We start from the raw sequence: 15,196 nt of genomic DNA on the forward strand, positions 1-15,196 counted from the left end.
AAGAAAAACCTCAAAGGAGAAGATGAGTGCGCTTCCGAGGTGGAAGTAGAGGAAGAGAGCGAGAGGAAGGCCAAGTGGTTTCAAGAAGACCAAGTTGTCCTGTCTGTTCACCAAAACTCTCTCGACACACCAATCCTTGAAGCCTACTCCTATTGTGAGACGGCCAAGGAACTTTGGGAAACGCTTAAAAACGTTTATGGTAATGTCTCTAACTTGACTCGAGTTTTTGAAGTCAAGAAGGCTATTAATGAGCTCAATCAAGATGATTTGGTAAGTTTCGAGCACTATGGTCCGAACTCGACATGTTGCGGCCAAGTACACTCGATCCGGCGGTGCTGAGTGAAAGGAAGGAGCAAGACAAGGTTTTTGGCCTTCTTCTCACCTTGAACCCATCCTTCAATGACCTCTTGAAGCACATCCTTAGGGCTGAAAAACTACCCTCCTTTGAAGACATTTGCTCTCAAATCCAAAAGGAACAAGGATCACTCGACTTGTTTAGCGGTAAGGGGGAGCTTGTTACGGCTAACAAAGGAGTGTACAAGCAAGAGTATAGGAAGGTGTGGATATGTGACCATTGCAAGAAGCGAGGTCATATGAAAGACAAGTGCTGGATACTCCATCCCCATCTCAAACCGGCCAAGTTCAAGGCTAACCTCTCGAAGGAAGCGACTAGTGACAAGGGAGCCGGTTCATCGAAGCAAGGAGATGAGGCGGCCATGACCACAGCCTATGGAGAGGTGGTGAGGAAATCAGACCTTGAAGCGCTCATTCGCTCCATTGCCTCACTCAAGGAGTCTGGTATCTCTTTCTTTACCTCTAAGCCTAGTAAATCACTTGTCATTGACTCGGGTGCTTCTCACCACATGATTAGTAACCCTAGTCTAATTAACAATATAACACCGGCTTTAGGGAATGTTATTATTGCCAATGGAGAACAAATACCTGTGAAAGGGATAGGGGACTTGAAACTATTTGATAAGACCTCAAAAGATTTCTTTATGCCTACCTTCACCTCTAATCTTCTATCGATTAAAAGGGCCACTAATGATTTAAATTGTTATGCAATCTTTGGTCCTAATAGTGTTCATTTTCAGGATATTGAGACTGGGAAAGTTCTTGGAGAAGGACAAGGGAGTGGAGATCTCTATGTCCTAGAGAAAACCTCACCGATCTTATCTACCTCTATTAAGTCTTGTTTTGTTGTTAATTCGGATAGTATGTGGCATGCTAGACTAGGCCACCCTCATTCTCGTGCTCTTGCTTTAATGTTACCAAATGTTTCTTTTGATAACTCAAGTTGTGAGTCTTGTATTCTTGGTAAACATTGCAAGTCTATTTTCCCTAAGTCTACTACTATTTATGAGCATTGTTTTGATCTAGTGCATTCTGATGTGTGGACTTCACCCTGTCTTTCTAGAGATAATATCAAATACTTTGTGACTTTTATTGATGAAAAATCTAAGTACATATGGATTACTTTGTTACCATCAAAGGATAGAGTGTTTGATGCCTTCATTAATTTTCAAAATTATGTCACTAACCATTTCAATGCTAAAATTAAGGTCCTTAGATCAGACAATGGTGGGGAATATACAAGTCACAAGTTCAAAGAACATTTGGCTAAGCACGGCATCCTACAACAAACAAGCTGTCCATATACGCTCCAACAAAACGGTGTGGCCGAGAGGAAGAATCGACACCTCATGGAGGTTGCACGATCAATGATGTTCCACTCACACGTTACAAGGCGATATTGGGGTGATGCCGTGATGACGGCGTGCTACTTGATTAACCGGACACCGACCAAAGTCCTTAACGACTTATCACCGTTCGAGGTATTGAATAAATTTAAACCATCTCTCGATCACTTACGTGTCTTTGGTTGTGTCTGTTTTGTATTAGTGCCCGGAGAGCAGTGGAGTAAGCTCGATCCTTAAAGCACAAAGTGTATGTTCATTGGCTATTCCATGAATCAAAAGGGATACAAGTGCTATGATCCAACAACAAGTCGTTTATATGTCTCTCGAGATGTTCGGTTCATGGAAAATGTTGTCTACCTTGATAACAAGGACTGGAACAGTCTCAAGGACCTCTCCTCTTCACCAAATGACCGGGCCTCCAGCCTAAAATTCCTTCTTGATCATCTTGGTAACTGCCTCCGCCGATAGCCTCTACACGGCCCGAGTCACGCCCGGCTCATACCGAGGGTGAGCCAGAGCCTGTTGATGTCCCTGAGGATGTCTTGCCTCCAGATCATGTTCTGCATGAGCCAAACTCGATGACGACCGGAGCCCATGGTGTTCCCATAACACCGACAGAGGAACACTTGGAAGAAGCCTCCACGGCCAGCGACGCTGTTGACTCACATCAAGGAGAGCCGCCTACTCAACCTGTTTTACGCATAAGTGAACGTGTTAGGTCTCACCCGTCCACATGGAAGGATAAACGAGTATATTACAACAGTCAAGCCATCGCGCATCCTATCCAGACCGTTTGTTCACTTGAGCTGCTTCCGGTTGAGCAGCAAGCTTTCTTTGGCCAAGTTGATGCTCATTGGGTTCCTCAAACTTATGATGAGGCTAAGGAGCACAAGGAGTGGTTAGATGCTGTCGTAGAAGAATCTGGTGCTATGATCCGGAACCACATGTGGGACGAAGCTGACCTTCCAAATGGGCAAAAAGGCTGTGAGCTCTAAATGGGTGTTCACCATCAAGTTCTTAAGCACATGCGCCATTGAAAGACATAAAGATCGACTGGTCGCCCGTGGTTTCACCCAAACGTATGGCGACGACTAAACGGAGACCTTCGCCCTGGTGGCCAAACTCCATATGGTGCGGGACTTATGGCAAATGGATGTCAAAAATGCTTTTCTTCAAGGCGAATTGGACGAGAAGGTTTATATGACGCCCCCTCCGGGCCTTGAAGACTTGGTCGCTCCCGGGAAGGTCTTGCAGCTTCGTAAGGCCATCTATGGCCTCAAACAGTCTCCACGAGCCTGGTATCACAAGCTGAGCTCCACCCTCAAGACTCAAGGTTTTCGACGATCGGAGGCTGATCACAGCCTTTTCACGCTTAAAACCTCCCTTGTCCGTGTGGTGGTGCTTATCTATGTCGATGACATTATCGTCACTGGAGATGATAAGGCTGGTATTGAAGACACCAAACAGTCTCTCAAATCTGCCTTTGATATCAAGGACTTAGGGGAGCTCAAATACTTTCTCGGGATTGAAATATGTCGCTCTTCGGAGGGGCTCTTCCTTTCCCAATGAAAGTATACTCTTGACTTGTTGGCTGAAACGGGAAAGCTTGGCGTGTCTCCAGCTTCTACACCACTTGATGAAGACTACCAGCTCAAGCGAAAGGGGGAGAGCATTCGGGCAACAGAAGGCAAGCCGCGAGAACCCATGGACGAGCCGTTCCCGGATGTCACGCGTTATCGCCGGCATGTAGGTAAGTTAATATATCTTACCATCACGCGACCTGACATATGTTATGCTGTGAACCAGGTTAGTCAACACTTGAAGGCTCCAAGCAAGTATCAATGGAGCATGGTCGAGAGGATTCTCAGCTATCTCAAGGGCAGTCCAGGTCAAGGCATTTGGATGGGCAAGAACGATAATAGTGAGATAGTAGGCTATTGTGATGCGGACTACAATGGAGATACCTTGGATAGAAGGCCAACCACTGGATATTGTACTTTAATTGGTGGAAACCTAGTCACATGGAAGTCAAAGAAGCAAAAGGTGGTATCTTGTTCAAGCGCCGAAGCCGAGTATCGAGCGATGAGGAAGCTAACCAACGAATTGACTTGGTTAAAGGGGCTGCTCAAGGATCTTGGTATTGAATCAAAACAGCCGATTAATATGCATTGCGACAATGAGGCTGCAATTCACATAGCCACCAACTCTGTTTTCCATGAAAGAACCAAACACATTGAAAGTGACTGCCACAAGGTTCGGGAGAAGATCGAAGAAGGAGTGGTATTGCCGTGTCATACTCGGAGTCAAGATCAGTTGGCTGACATATTCACCAAGTCTGCAAGTCCTAAGGTTTGTGAATATATTCATAACAAACTTGGGCTTGTAGACATCACAAGACCTTGATCGACATCTCTAATCCGTGGACAGCACACTCTTTTTCCCTTGGCTTAGTTTTGTCCCATGTGGTTTTCTAAGTCAAGGTTTTTAACGAGGTGCTGCTTCACGGGTTCCAAGCTTAGCTATTGCATTCGGCTAAGCTTGAGGGGGAGTATTGATCAAGGTTGTGTCCGAGGTGACCGTACCATCCGTACCGTACGGACATCAGACCAAACTCAACATCACACGGGCCGAATGTTGGGACAAGAGGAGTGTGTGTGTGTGTGCTCGGCCCATCCAAGAGTTCTAGAATGATCTATTCTAGCCATTAGTATGAGAAGAGGAAGAAGTCACATGTCTCTTGAAGCAATCGGATATGTCTCTATCACCTCGGTCGCATACACCTCTCTCTTAATGTCACTATCGGTTGTTTCTAATTTAGTCTTAGTGAGGTTGCCCTACCTCTATAGCCTATTTATGGGTTGTAAGACCACATTAGCTGTATTCTATTCTAGTTGACTCAATTCTACTTCTCATTCTCTTTGTTACACGATTTCTCTCTCACTTTATTCTACCAAACTCTATCAAACTCATAAGTCTTCCGCTTATTCTAACAGTTACCATTACTTGCGGTGTTCAGCAACATCCGTATGTCGGGGACCACTCCTCTGTAAAGGGTACTCAGCAATGAAGCATTGCTGAAGCCATGATGAGGACATCGGGTAGTGTATCCCTTGAAACGTTCCCAAGCTTCACTGAAAGTTTCATTGTTCTTGTGAACAAAGCTGGAAATGTCATTTTGTAGCCTTGCGGATTTGGAGTTGGAGAAGAATTTGGCCAGGAATGCCTTCTTGCACGCTTCCCAAGTGGTGATGGACTCCTTGGGGAGTTATTTCTCCCAAATGTTTGCTTTGTCTCCCAAAGAGAATGGGAAAAGCCTAAGTTTGAATCCATCCTCACTAACTCCATTTATCTTGGTGAGGCTACAGAGCCTATCAAATTCATCCAGATGATCCAATGGGTCCTCCATTGGCAATCCATGAAACTTGTTGCTCTGTATCATCTGGATGAGACTACTCTTGATCTCAAAATTGTTGTTCTGGACAGCAGGTGGCACAATGCTGAGTGTGAGTAGATGGAGCATCTCCTGCTTCTATGTTGGTCCTTGCTTGAGGAGCTGGTGGACCGTTTTGATTGTCCATTGTCTCCTCAATTATTGCTGGTTGCGGTTGAACTTGTTGTTGTCTGAGTAGCCTTGGTCTGTCGATGTTGTCGATGAAAGGAATCAAGTTTTGGCTACCTCTGGATCATGTTTGCATGCACAGGTAGGTGACCGAGTGTGTACACGAGGGTCAACCCGATCCAGATGATCGAGTGACGGGTCGGGTGGGTGCTCGGGTTGTACCTGAGATTCAAAACAAGCAAAAGCGAAAGCAAACAAGTCAAATTCTGAACCAATATAAACAAAAGAACTTGATCTAGCAAGTGTTGAAATCCTAAGCGCAGCAAAATAGAATCAACCAAATGGCAACGACGCCAAATTGATAAACAGGTTTTCACCAAGGATATCAATTCTGTATGTAGTTGTAGTACAAAGGGTTATCAATCCAAATGGTTGTTTATGCTAGCAGGAATGATGTGATCTAAACAGTGCAAGTCAAGCCAAGCAAATAGGGTTTTAAACTAACAATCCTAAAATAATAAAAGAGAAGAATAAAAATAAAGAACCACACGACCTAAGCACTCGATGCAAGCATTCGAGTACAGGATCAGGTGGGGTGATCGAGTAAGCAAATGTGGTATGAACAACTCGAGGGGTTACTCGAAGCAGGTGATCGTGTACCTGTTCGGGTAAGTTATCGAGTGATTAATGAAAATGTAAGCAATTAAAATACGAAAACTTCTAAGGATGGGGTAATTGAATCCTAAGTATTCTTGACCAGTACAAATGTCTTACATGGCTCAAGCAAATATTTCCTAGACAATGAATCTCCAAAATCTTGTTAAAACACTCTCGTGATAGAAACAATCAAATGAGTTTAAACATTGATATTGATAAGCCCTACTCTAAAAAGAGACCATCATTGTCTCTAAACCTTTTACCGCCAAACCAAATGAGTTTAAGCATTGCATAGAATTGATTCATGTTCTTGATTAATGAATGTTAAAGGAAATGGTTGATTTGAATGCATGTGGATGTCTAAGGCTCAAATCAGTGAAGGTTGTGATATGCTTGTCTAAAGTCTTTAAGTATAGCTCATTCAACTTGCATCATAGTACTAGTAACTTGGACATTGATTCTAGATAGTCTATTTGCAAGCTTTAGAAGCTGAGATCCCACTTTCAAACCTCACCTACCTTCTTTTGTCTTTGATTATTTGCTTGAGGGCAAGCAAAGACTAAGTTTGGGGGTGTTGATGTTCATATATTTTACCTTGTTTTCCCTTAGTTTATTCACAACTTTTGCATCTTTTGCTATCCATTTAGGCCATTATTGTGTAGCTTTAGGACTAATCATGCATTAGAGTATAGTTGCATTGCATTTGCATCTTTTCATGCATAAACAGGTGATTTTGGAGCTTAAGGAGCATGGAAGCAATGCTGAGGAGAAGTGAAGCTGTCCTGAGGAGAAAACAAGAGAGTTAAGGCTGTAGAATCAAGGTCCGGAGTCCAACTCGACCGCACCACTCGACCACCACTCGACCGTGTGCTGAGGAGGACTCGACCGAGTGGAGAATGCACGAGAGAAGCCAGCTCGACCAGCCACTCGACCGAGCACTGGTCGAGTTGACCGAGCCGTTGACCACTTTGACTTTTTGTATTTTTAGGGCTTCCACCTCACCTCCTATATAAGGCCCTTGTACTTGCAGCCACCAAAGGGTCCAGCTTTTTAGAGAGTCTAAAACCTAGTTTTTACCTTTTTTAGATATTATTCCTTTTGCACTTTTATTTTATTTTTTTTAGATCTTGTACTTGTTTGAGAGAGAAAGACTAGATTCTTATATTTTGTTTGTTTCATAACTTTCAAAGTATTAAGATTTCGAGTTTTATTCCTTCATCAATATTGTAGATCTCTGTTTCATCTTTCTAATGATGCAAGTTTCATTATTTTCTGGGTTTTTGACATATTTCACCATGTGTTCTTGTGAGTAGTTTGTTTAGGACCTTGAGGATGGGTTAGGCTGGGTTGATCTTGTGGTTTGTTTGATTTGGTCAAGCTTGATTGTTGTAGATCTCTTCTAGGCTAGATGATCTTAATGCTGATCCTATATCTGAGAAGGTAGGGTTTGATTTCAAGCATCTTAGCATCACACCAATGTCTAAGGAGCATAGATAAGGCTAGATCTAGAGCTTACCATTAGGCTTGCTAAGAGATTAGAAGTCTTGTTTGGTTTGAGATGTATTGCTTAATGCCTGCTTGTGTAGATTCTTTTCTTTGTGAGAACAAGTCTAGAATTGCATAGGTTTGATTGTTTCTTGCCATGAGAGTGGATTAAACATGTATTAGAATAGTATGTCTAGAGATCAGCTCAATGTTTGCTTGAGATTTGTTGACCAAGTTAGATAACCACAATGATTAGCTCAGCCCATGAATCCCTCCTCAAGGCCTTCTTTGTTTATTGAAATCCTAGTCTAAATATCATTGCTTGCTTGTTGTTTGATTAGTTTTAGCATTGCTCTGTTTTTCTTGTGTTGCTCTGTTTTCACGTTTAAGTCTAGCTCGACCACGTACTCGACCTACACTCGGTCGAGTGCTGCTCGAGTTCATCCCCAGAACTTGTGTTTTTGATTTGTGATTGTCTTGTTTCATTCCTGTTTCATTTCCATTGCATTCACATAGTTTCCTCTTCATTACTTGTCTTGCATTAGTTCATTAGCATAGTGTCTATCTCTGTTCTAGTTTCTTTATAGCTTTAATTTGTCTGTTCTGTTTGCATTTAGTATCTTGTTCTAGTTGTTTTTACTTTCTCCATTTCATATCTCATTTTAGGATTGTTAGTGACAAACAATCTTACAATTGGCTTGACTTAGACTCATATGCACATCTTAATTGTTCACAATCACTCAGATAGGATTGACACCTCTTATACTGCAACTGCATAAGGGGAATTGAAACACCCTGACTTCTATTCATTCCATACATCATCATTCCATACATCATTCATTCATACACAAAGAAAGTCAGTTTCAATTTGGCGTCGTTGCCCATTTGAGTGTGTTTTGTGACATTTAGGATCATTATTAGTCTAAGATTAAGTTCGTTTTCAACACTTGTGAAGTTACTGAACTGGAATCTTCCTTTGCTTGGCTGTTTTGTGTTTCAGGTACCCACTCGACCACCTACTCGACCACCACTCGACCGAGCTATGATCGAGCACTTGATCGAGCCAGAATCCGGATCAAATTAGCCATTACTTCCCAGTCGACTCGACCACCCACTCGAGCCTGCGCTCGACCGTGTACCTGTTCGAGTCCGTAGTAGAGTTTGTTGATGCACACAAGGTCAAAAGGCAAAGATAGTCTTCAACAGCCTATTGACAACATCCACAAGCTACAGAAGGGTTTGAGACATAAGCAAGGAAGAGTAGTTCAACAACAACAAGGTCAAGACATCATGGAGCAACAAGCTATCCATGAGCAAAGACCAAGGCACATTGGTGCAGGAGATGCACCCAATACTCACAACCAAAGGGCTGGAATTGTGCCACCTTCAGTAGCAAACAATAACTTTGAGATCAAGAGTGGATTGATCTCAATGATACAAGCAAACAAGTTTCATGGGTTGCCAATGGAGGATCCACTAGATCACCTTGATGAGTTTGACAGAATATGTGGACTCACTAAGATCAATGGAGTGAGTGAAGATGGATTCAAATTAAGGCTCTTCCCATTTTCTCTTGGAGACAAAGCTCACCTTTGGGAGAAGACTCTACCTACTGGAGCTATCACCACATGGGATGCATGCAAGAAAGCTTTTCTGGCCAAGTTCTTCTCCAATGCAAGGACTGCTAGGTTGAGGAATGAGATTTCTGGGTTTGCTCAAAGGAATAATGAGAGATTTTGTGAAGCTTGGGAGAGGTTTAAAGGATTTCAAACCCAATGTCCTCACCATGACTTCAGCAATGAGTCACTTCTAAGCACCTTGTATAGAGGAGTGCTTCCCAAGATAAGAATGCTTCTTGACACAACCTCTAATGGCAACTTCCTCAACAAGAATGTGGAAGAAGGATGGGAATTGGTTGAGAATCTTGCTCAATCTGATGGCAATTATAATGAGGACAATGATAGGACCATAAGGAGCTCCTCAACTGATCAAGAGGACAAGTATAAGAAGGATTTGAAGATGGTCAATGAGAAGCTTGACAAGATCCTCCTCAGCCAATCCAAGTCCATTCACTTCATTGGTGAAGAGGAAGCTCCAGTTCAAGAGGGGGAGCCTGAATTTGCTGAGTTGTGCTACATGCAGAACCAGGGAGGATTCAAAGGCTACAACCAAGGAGGTTTCAAGAACAACAATCTCTCTTATAGGAGCACCAATGTGGCCAACCCTCAAGACCAGGTCTATCCACCTCCTCAACCTCAACAGCAACAAAACTACATCCCCAAGCAACAACACCAAGTGTTCCAGCCCCAATTGTGTCCCCCACCAGGGTTTCAGACTAACCAAGGCCAGGAACAAGACTTAAGAGCAATGATGCAACAGTTGTTGATTGGAAAAACACAAGGCAAGATTGAGGAAGCCAAGCAGTTTGCTGAGTTGAATCAAAGGCTCACATCACAGTACAATGATCTGAACTTGAAGTTTGAAGGTCTCAACTCCAGAATGAAGTATATGGAGAGTAACATTGCCTCTACTTCAGCTCCTAAACCCAACCAACTCCCTGGAAAAGCTGTTCAAAATCCAAGGGAGTTCACTGCAAAAGCCATTCATATCTCTGATGTGGAAGTCACTGAGGACAGTGAAGTCCAAGTTTGGGGGAATTCATTAGTTACTGAAGCCCCAAGTGACGTTTGTGCAAAGCAACTGGAGTCCGTTATTGCACTCGACCAAGTACTCGAACAGCCACTCGATCGAGTGCATGCTCGAGTGGTCGATCGAGTTGCAGACTCAGAAGCTGTCAAGCCTGCTAAGTACATTCCTCCTGATTACAAGCCACCTCTTCCATTTCCAGGACGTTTCAAAGCACAAAAGATTAAGGAGCTTAGGGAAATCATTGAGAGAAAGGAGATGATGGCTAAGCAACAAGAAGAAGAGAGGGTTTTAAAGGAAGAAGCTGTGGTTGAGGAAGTGTTGGCCATACAAGAGATCACCATTGCTTACCAAGAAGAAGAGAGAGGACCTGCCTTGGAACAGTATGATCCATATCCTCTCTACAAAGACTTTTTGCTTGATTTGTCAAAGAAGAAGGCTGAAGCACAAGATGAGAAGGATCTTGAGGACCTTGGAGGAGTTATCATTCCAATCAAGCTTAAGGATCCAGGTCCATTCTATCTGCCTTGCACACTTAGCTATCTTCACTACAACCAATGCCTTTGTGATTTGGGAGCTTCAACAAGTGTGATGCCATACTCCATAGCACAAAAGCTTGGGAGAACTGATTTCAAGTCCACCAACCTTCATATATGTTTAGCTGATGGGTCAAACAAAGAGATAGTTGGAAGGTTGGAGAATGTCCCAGTCAAGATAGGGAAGGCAAGGGTTCACACTGATTTTGTGGTGTTGGAGATGGACAAGGAACCTGAAGATCCAATCATTCTTGGAAGGCCATTCCTAGCCACTGTTGGAGCAGTTATTGATGTCAAAGAGGGTCTTGTGACCTTGAACATTGCTGAAGATATAGCCATGAAGTTTAACATCTATAACCCAACCAACCTTCCTACCATTGATGATCAACCTTTTACTATCAAGGACAAAGGAGGTCAAGAAGGTTCAAGTGGTGAAGCAACTCCAAAGGCTAAGCTCTCCTTTCAAGATGATTCTGTGGAAAAGCTTAAGAGGTCAGTTCAAGAGTTGACTAGTATGGTTGAGGATCTTCAAGTTAAGCTGAACAAGAGGTCCTTAAGGAAGGCAAGACCAAGGCTCAAAATCAAGAAGAAACATGGTTTGTGTGTTAAGGGTGAGGTGATCAAGGATCAACTTCACAGTGATCAAGAGGTTCCAGGGAGGATTTCATCACCTCCTTGGTATCTAAACCAAGTCTAAAAAGGACACCAAAGTCAAGCTTAGTGACTTTAAACAAGCTCACTAGGGAGGAAGTCCCTAAGGTATCCTTTGTAAATATGGTTTATTTTCCTTGTAGTTTTGATGTGTTTTTCTTTTTTGTTTGTGTTGGACAGGCCTTTAGGTGAGAATGTAGTTGGGTAAGGAGGGAATTAGACTTGGAGAAGGAAACTCGCAAGCCCACTCGACCTACCCACGAGAGGTACTCGACCGAGCTGGAAAGGAATTGAGGCCCATTTGATCTTCAAATCACTAGAACGATCGAGTGGAGGGAAGAACAAGAAGAAAAATTTTGAAATTTCAAAATTTGGTCAAGGTGCTCGACCGTGTACAGTCGAGTGTGGGGTCGAGTGGCAGCAAAAAGCAGGTTAAAGATTCCCATTTCAAATTTGAATGGTATGGACGCTCCACCCTTGTCTCTTTGTCCCCTTAGCTTCTTTATATAGACCTTGCACGAAACTATGCCTCTCACATTCTCTCATTTGCTCAAAACCATTGAATTAAAGTTTTAAAGTCTCTCTCATAGCTTATCTTTTGCTCAAGCTTAGTTCTTTCAAGTTTTTGGTTCACTAACCTATTAACTTTGAGCTTTGAGTCTATTCCCTTCAGTTCTATTTGAAAAAATGTCTTCAAGAATCACTAGGAAGTCTCAACAAACCGCTGCAACCTCCATGGAACGTCATGATGCTAGCCTTGAATCAAGAGGAGAAGCTGGAAGGGCCACTCGACGCCCCACTCGATCATGCACTCGACCGAGTAGTGGTTCAAGCAGCCGGTCGAGCCAGATGCCGCGTCCAAGGAGAGAGAGAGTTGAGGAAGATCCTGAGAGGACTGAGAGTGAGGAGGAAAGGGAGTCAACTCTCAATGAGTTCATAAGGAGACACAAGACCAAAGGGAAGAGGCCAGCAGTTGAGGTTGAACAAGAGGAGAGTGAGAATGAGAGTGAGGAAGAAAGTGAAAAAGAAGAGATAGAGGATGATGGAGAAGCTGAGTCTTGTGGGTTGTCAAAGAGGCAACTCTATGATGCTTTCATGAGAATGGAGTTCTTAGGGACTAGATATCCACACAAGGAAACCATGGAGAAGCTAGCCATTGGTGAAGATGTGGAGTACCTCTTTGAGAAGAGCAACCTAACCAAGTTTATGGGGCTTTGCATGGAGGGCTACAAAGAAGAGAGTTGTGAGTTTCTAGCCACAGTCAAGCTGCATACATATGCAAGGAAGGATGCTGAGTTTGGAGCTGGTCACATTGCTTTCACAATCAAGGGTAAAAGGTATGAACTTTCAATGAAGAAGATAGCCAATGTGTTTGGTTTTGAGGTTGGGAGCAATAGGAGTTTGATGATTCCAAAAGAAGAGCTCTATGCTGTGTGGGAAACCATTGGGGACAACAAATACTACTCATCCTCCAATTCCAAGTGTTCAAAGATAAGGAGCCCAGTCCTAAGGTACTTCCACAAAGCTCTTGCCAACACCTTCTTTGCTAGGAAGGAAACTGGGAATATTAATATGGGGGAACTAAAGATGATTGATTTGGCTCTCAATGGAGTCATCTTCCAAGCAAGAAATGGCACCATCATTCTTGGGAGCACTGTGGAGACTGACCTAGCAATGGTGCTCATTGATCACATGATTTACTTGAGAAGTTGGGTAGGCAAGTTGGAGAATAAAGGATCAAGAGGAGCACTAACCATTGGAGGCATCATTACTCCAATCCTTCAAGCTGCTAAGGTTCCACTTAGAGGAGAAAGGGTTTCACCAAGATGGATTGACTATAGCTACCTCACCTCTACTCTCATCCTAGCCAAGGAGATGCATCAAGGGAATCACATTTTCAACTTTGAACTTCCAACACTTGGGAAAAAGCAACTGATTTTGCCTAACCAAGAGCTCACCACCATTCAAGAAGGAGCCAACATTGACTTTTGGCTAGCTGAGGAGCATTTGTTTGATGGGATAGTTCAACTTAGAGTTGATGAAGCTGGAGATGTGCAAATGGCTGATGGGGAGGAGCAATTTTACTTTGAGGATTATGAGCTCAACCCAAGAGATAGTAGAGGGGTGAGGGAGGCTACCAAGACATTAACCCTTCTGCAAAAATGGAACAAATGGCATGGGAAGAGGTTTGATAAGCTGAAGAAGAAGGTGACCAACATGGCTAAGTCCATCAAGGGCTTAAAGAAGGAGATTGCTGAGTTGAAGAGTGGGAATTCTTCACCTACACCATCAAGCCCTTTGAGGAGGAGTAGCTCAACTAGAGCACTTTCTAGAGTTGCGAACCCTGTGGAACCAGCTAGGACTTCAATGTATGAGCCAAATCAGAGGAAGAGGAGCTCAAGTACCCGAGAACAACCCTTTTCAAGGTAATCGACCGGGTCACTCGAGCACCCACTCGACCGAGCACCCCCAATGCACTCGGCCGAGTTCCAGCCCAGATCACCCTATGGTTTCCCACTTCCAGCTGCTTATCCAGGATATCAAGGTTACCCTCCCATCCCACCCCAGTACTTCATGGATCCAGCACTCTACCAGCAGTTCTACCAGCAGCAAGGACCGCATTTTGACACTCGTGGTCCAGCTCGACCCCCCACTCGAGCACGTATTCGACCGAGTCCCGGTCGATCCCCATCGTCGAGCTGCCCTAATCTCCACCTCCAAGTCACCATCAAGACCCCAACTACTCCTATGACAGCATGCAGATGGATGTGGACAACTACTTCCACAATCCCTAAGGTACCACTATCACCTTCCCTTGTAGATATCATTGCATTTGACATTGTGTTTTGGTTTTTGTTTTTCATCTTGACTCCTCAATCAAATTTCTTTCACACAGGGACTGTGTGATTTAAGTTTGGGGGAGGGTTTGAGATAGCATTTGACATTGTGTTTTGTGATTCTTATTTCAAATTTTTAGCATAATCATGTTAATACTTGCATAGCATCTAAGGCATAGAAAAACCCTAAAAATTTGAAACCCTAAAAATTTGAAATTTTTTGCAAAAATCTTTAAAAAAAAAAGAGTGTTCATGTAGTTTGCACTGCACATTAAGATCTTGTTTAGCATGTTTCATGTAGGATTGTATAGTACTTGCATTAGGGATCTATGATGAGTATTCCCTTATTAGCTTGTTTATTCATTAGACTAGGATCAATGCCCAAGTTAATAGTACTTTGATGCTAGTTCTAATCTCAACCTCCCGGTCTATTGACAGCATTAAGAACACTAACCTAGAAGGAAATCTATCAAGAATATACAATCAAACTAAGGCATCCTAACCGATCAAGAACACAAAATCATCTATCCCATCCCTAGAAACTTTACTATACTACTCGGACATAGTAACAAAGAACAAAAAAACAAAATAGAGTGAATATTGCATTGTATTAAACGGTAAAGATAGAGTAGAAAGAGTACAAGATATAGATCTAAGAAAAACTATAAAAATTATGAAAGAAAATGTAAAAACAAAAGGAAAAATGTTTGAGTCACTCAGTTCTCTCACAGAAGCTCTTGCTCTCTGGTTTGAGGGTCTGCGGCGTGCTCGTTTGCGAGCTAGGAGAGGAGGGGGTTTATATATGGAAACCCTTTTGACCTAGCTTCCCAGACCTGCCCGATGATCTACTCGATGGGTTACACGAGGGTGAAGTCGGGTACTCCTCGGGTGGATCTTCGGGTTGTTCTTCATGCTCTTGGATCCTCCTCGATCGTGTTGGGGTTCGGACTTGTTCTTCCTGCTCGATGGCTCCTTCGGGTACATGCTCGGGTTTGTCCTTGTTTTTCCCCATTTTTGGCTCTTTAGCACATGTTTTCATCCAAAACATGCAAATGCAAAAATGCAACACCCTAAATGGTCTAAAAGTGAATTCCTACAGTTAATGACCTAAAAATGCTAAGTTAA

At 43.1% G+C, this 15,196-nt stretch overlaps 2 non-coding genes across 2 annotated transcripts; one reads left to right on the forward strand and one right to left on the reverse strand.

The window, feature by feature from the left end:
- The first annotated feature begins 4,777 nt into the window (after positions 1-4,777).
- On the forward strand, positions 4,778-4,884 carry LOC147942343 (small nucleolar RNA R71). The gene has a single exon (XR_015560505.1). It is a non-coding gene; the product is annotated as a small nucleolar RNA R71 (small nucleolar RNA).
- Positions 4,885-9,087: 4,203 nt separating this feature from the next.
- On the reverse strand, positions 9,088-9,194 carry LOC147942344 (small nucleolar RNA R71). The gene has a single exon (XR_015560516.1). It is a non-coding gene; the product is annotated as a small nucleolar RNA R71 (small nucleolar RNA).
- Positions 9,195-15,196: the final 6,002 nt, after the last annotated feature.

The sequence above is a fragment of the Camelina sativa genome, chromosome 6, assembly GCF_030686135.1.
Source record: "Camelina sativa cultivar CO46 ecotype springtype chromosome 6, ASM3068613v1".
NCBI lineage: Eukaryota > Viridiplantae > Streptophyta > Magnoliopsida > Brassicales > Brassicaceae > Camelina > Camelina sativa.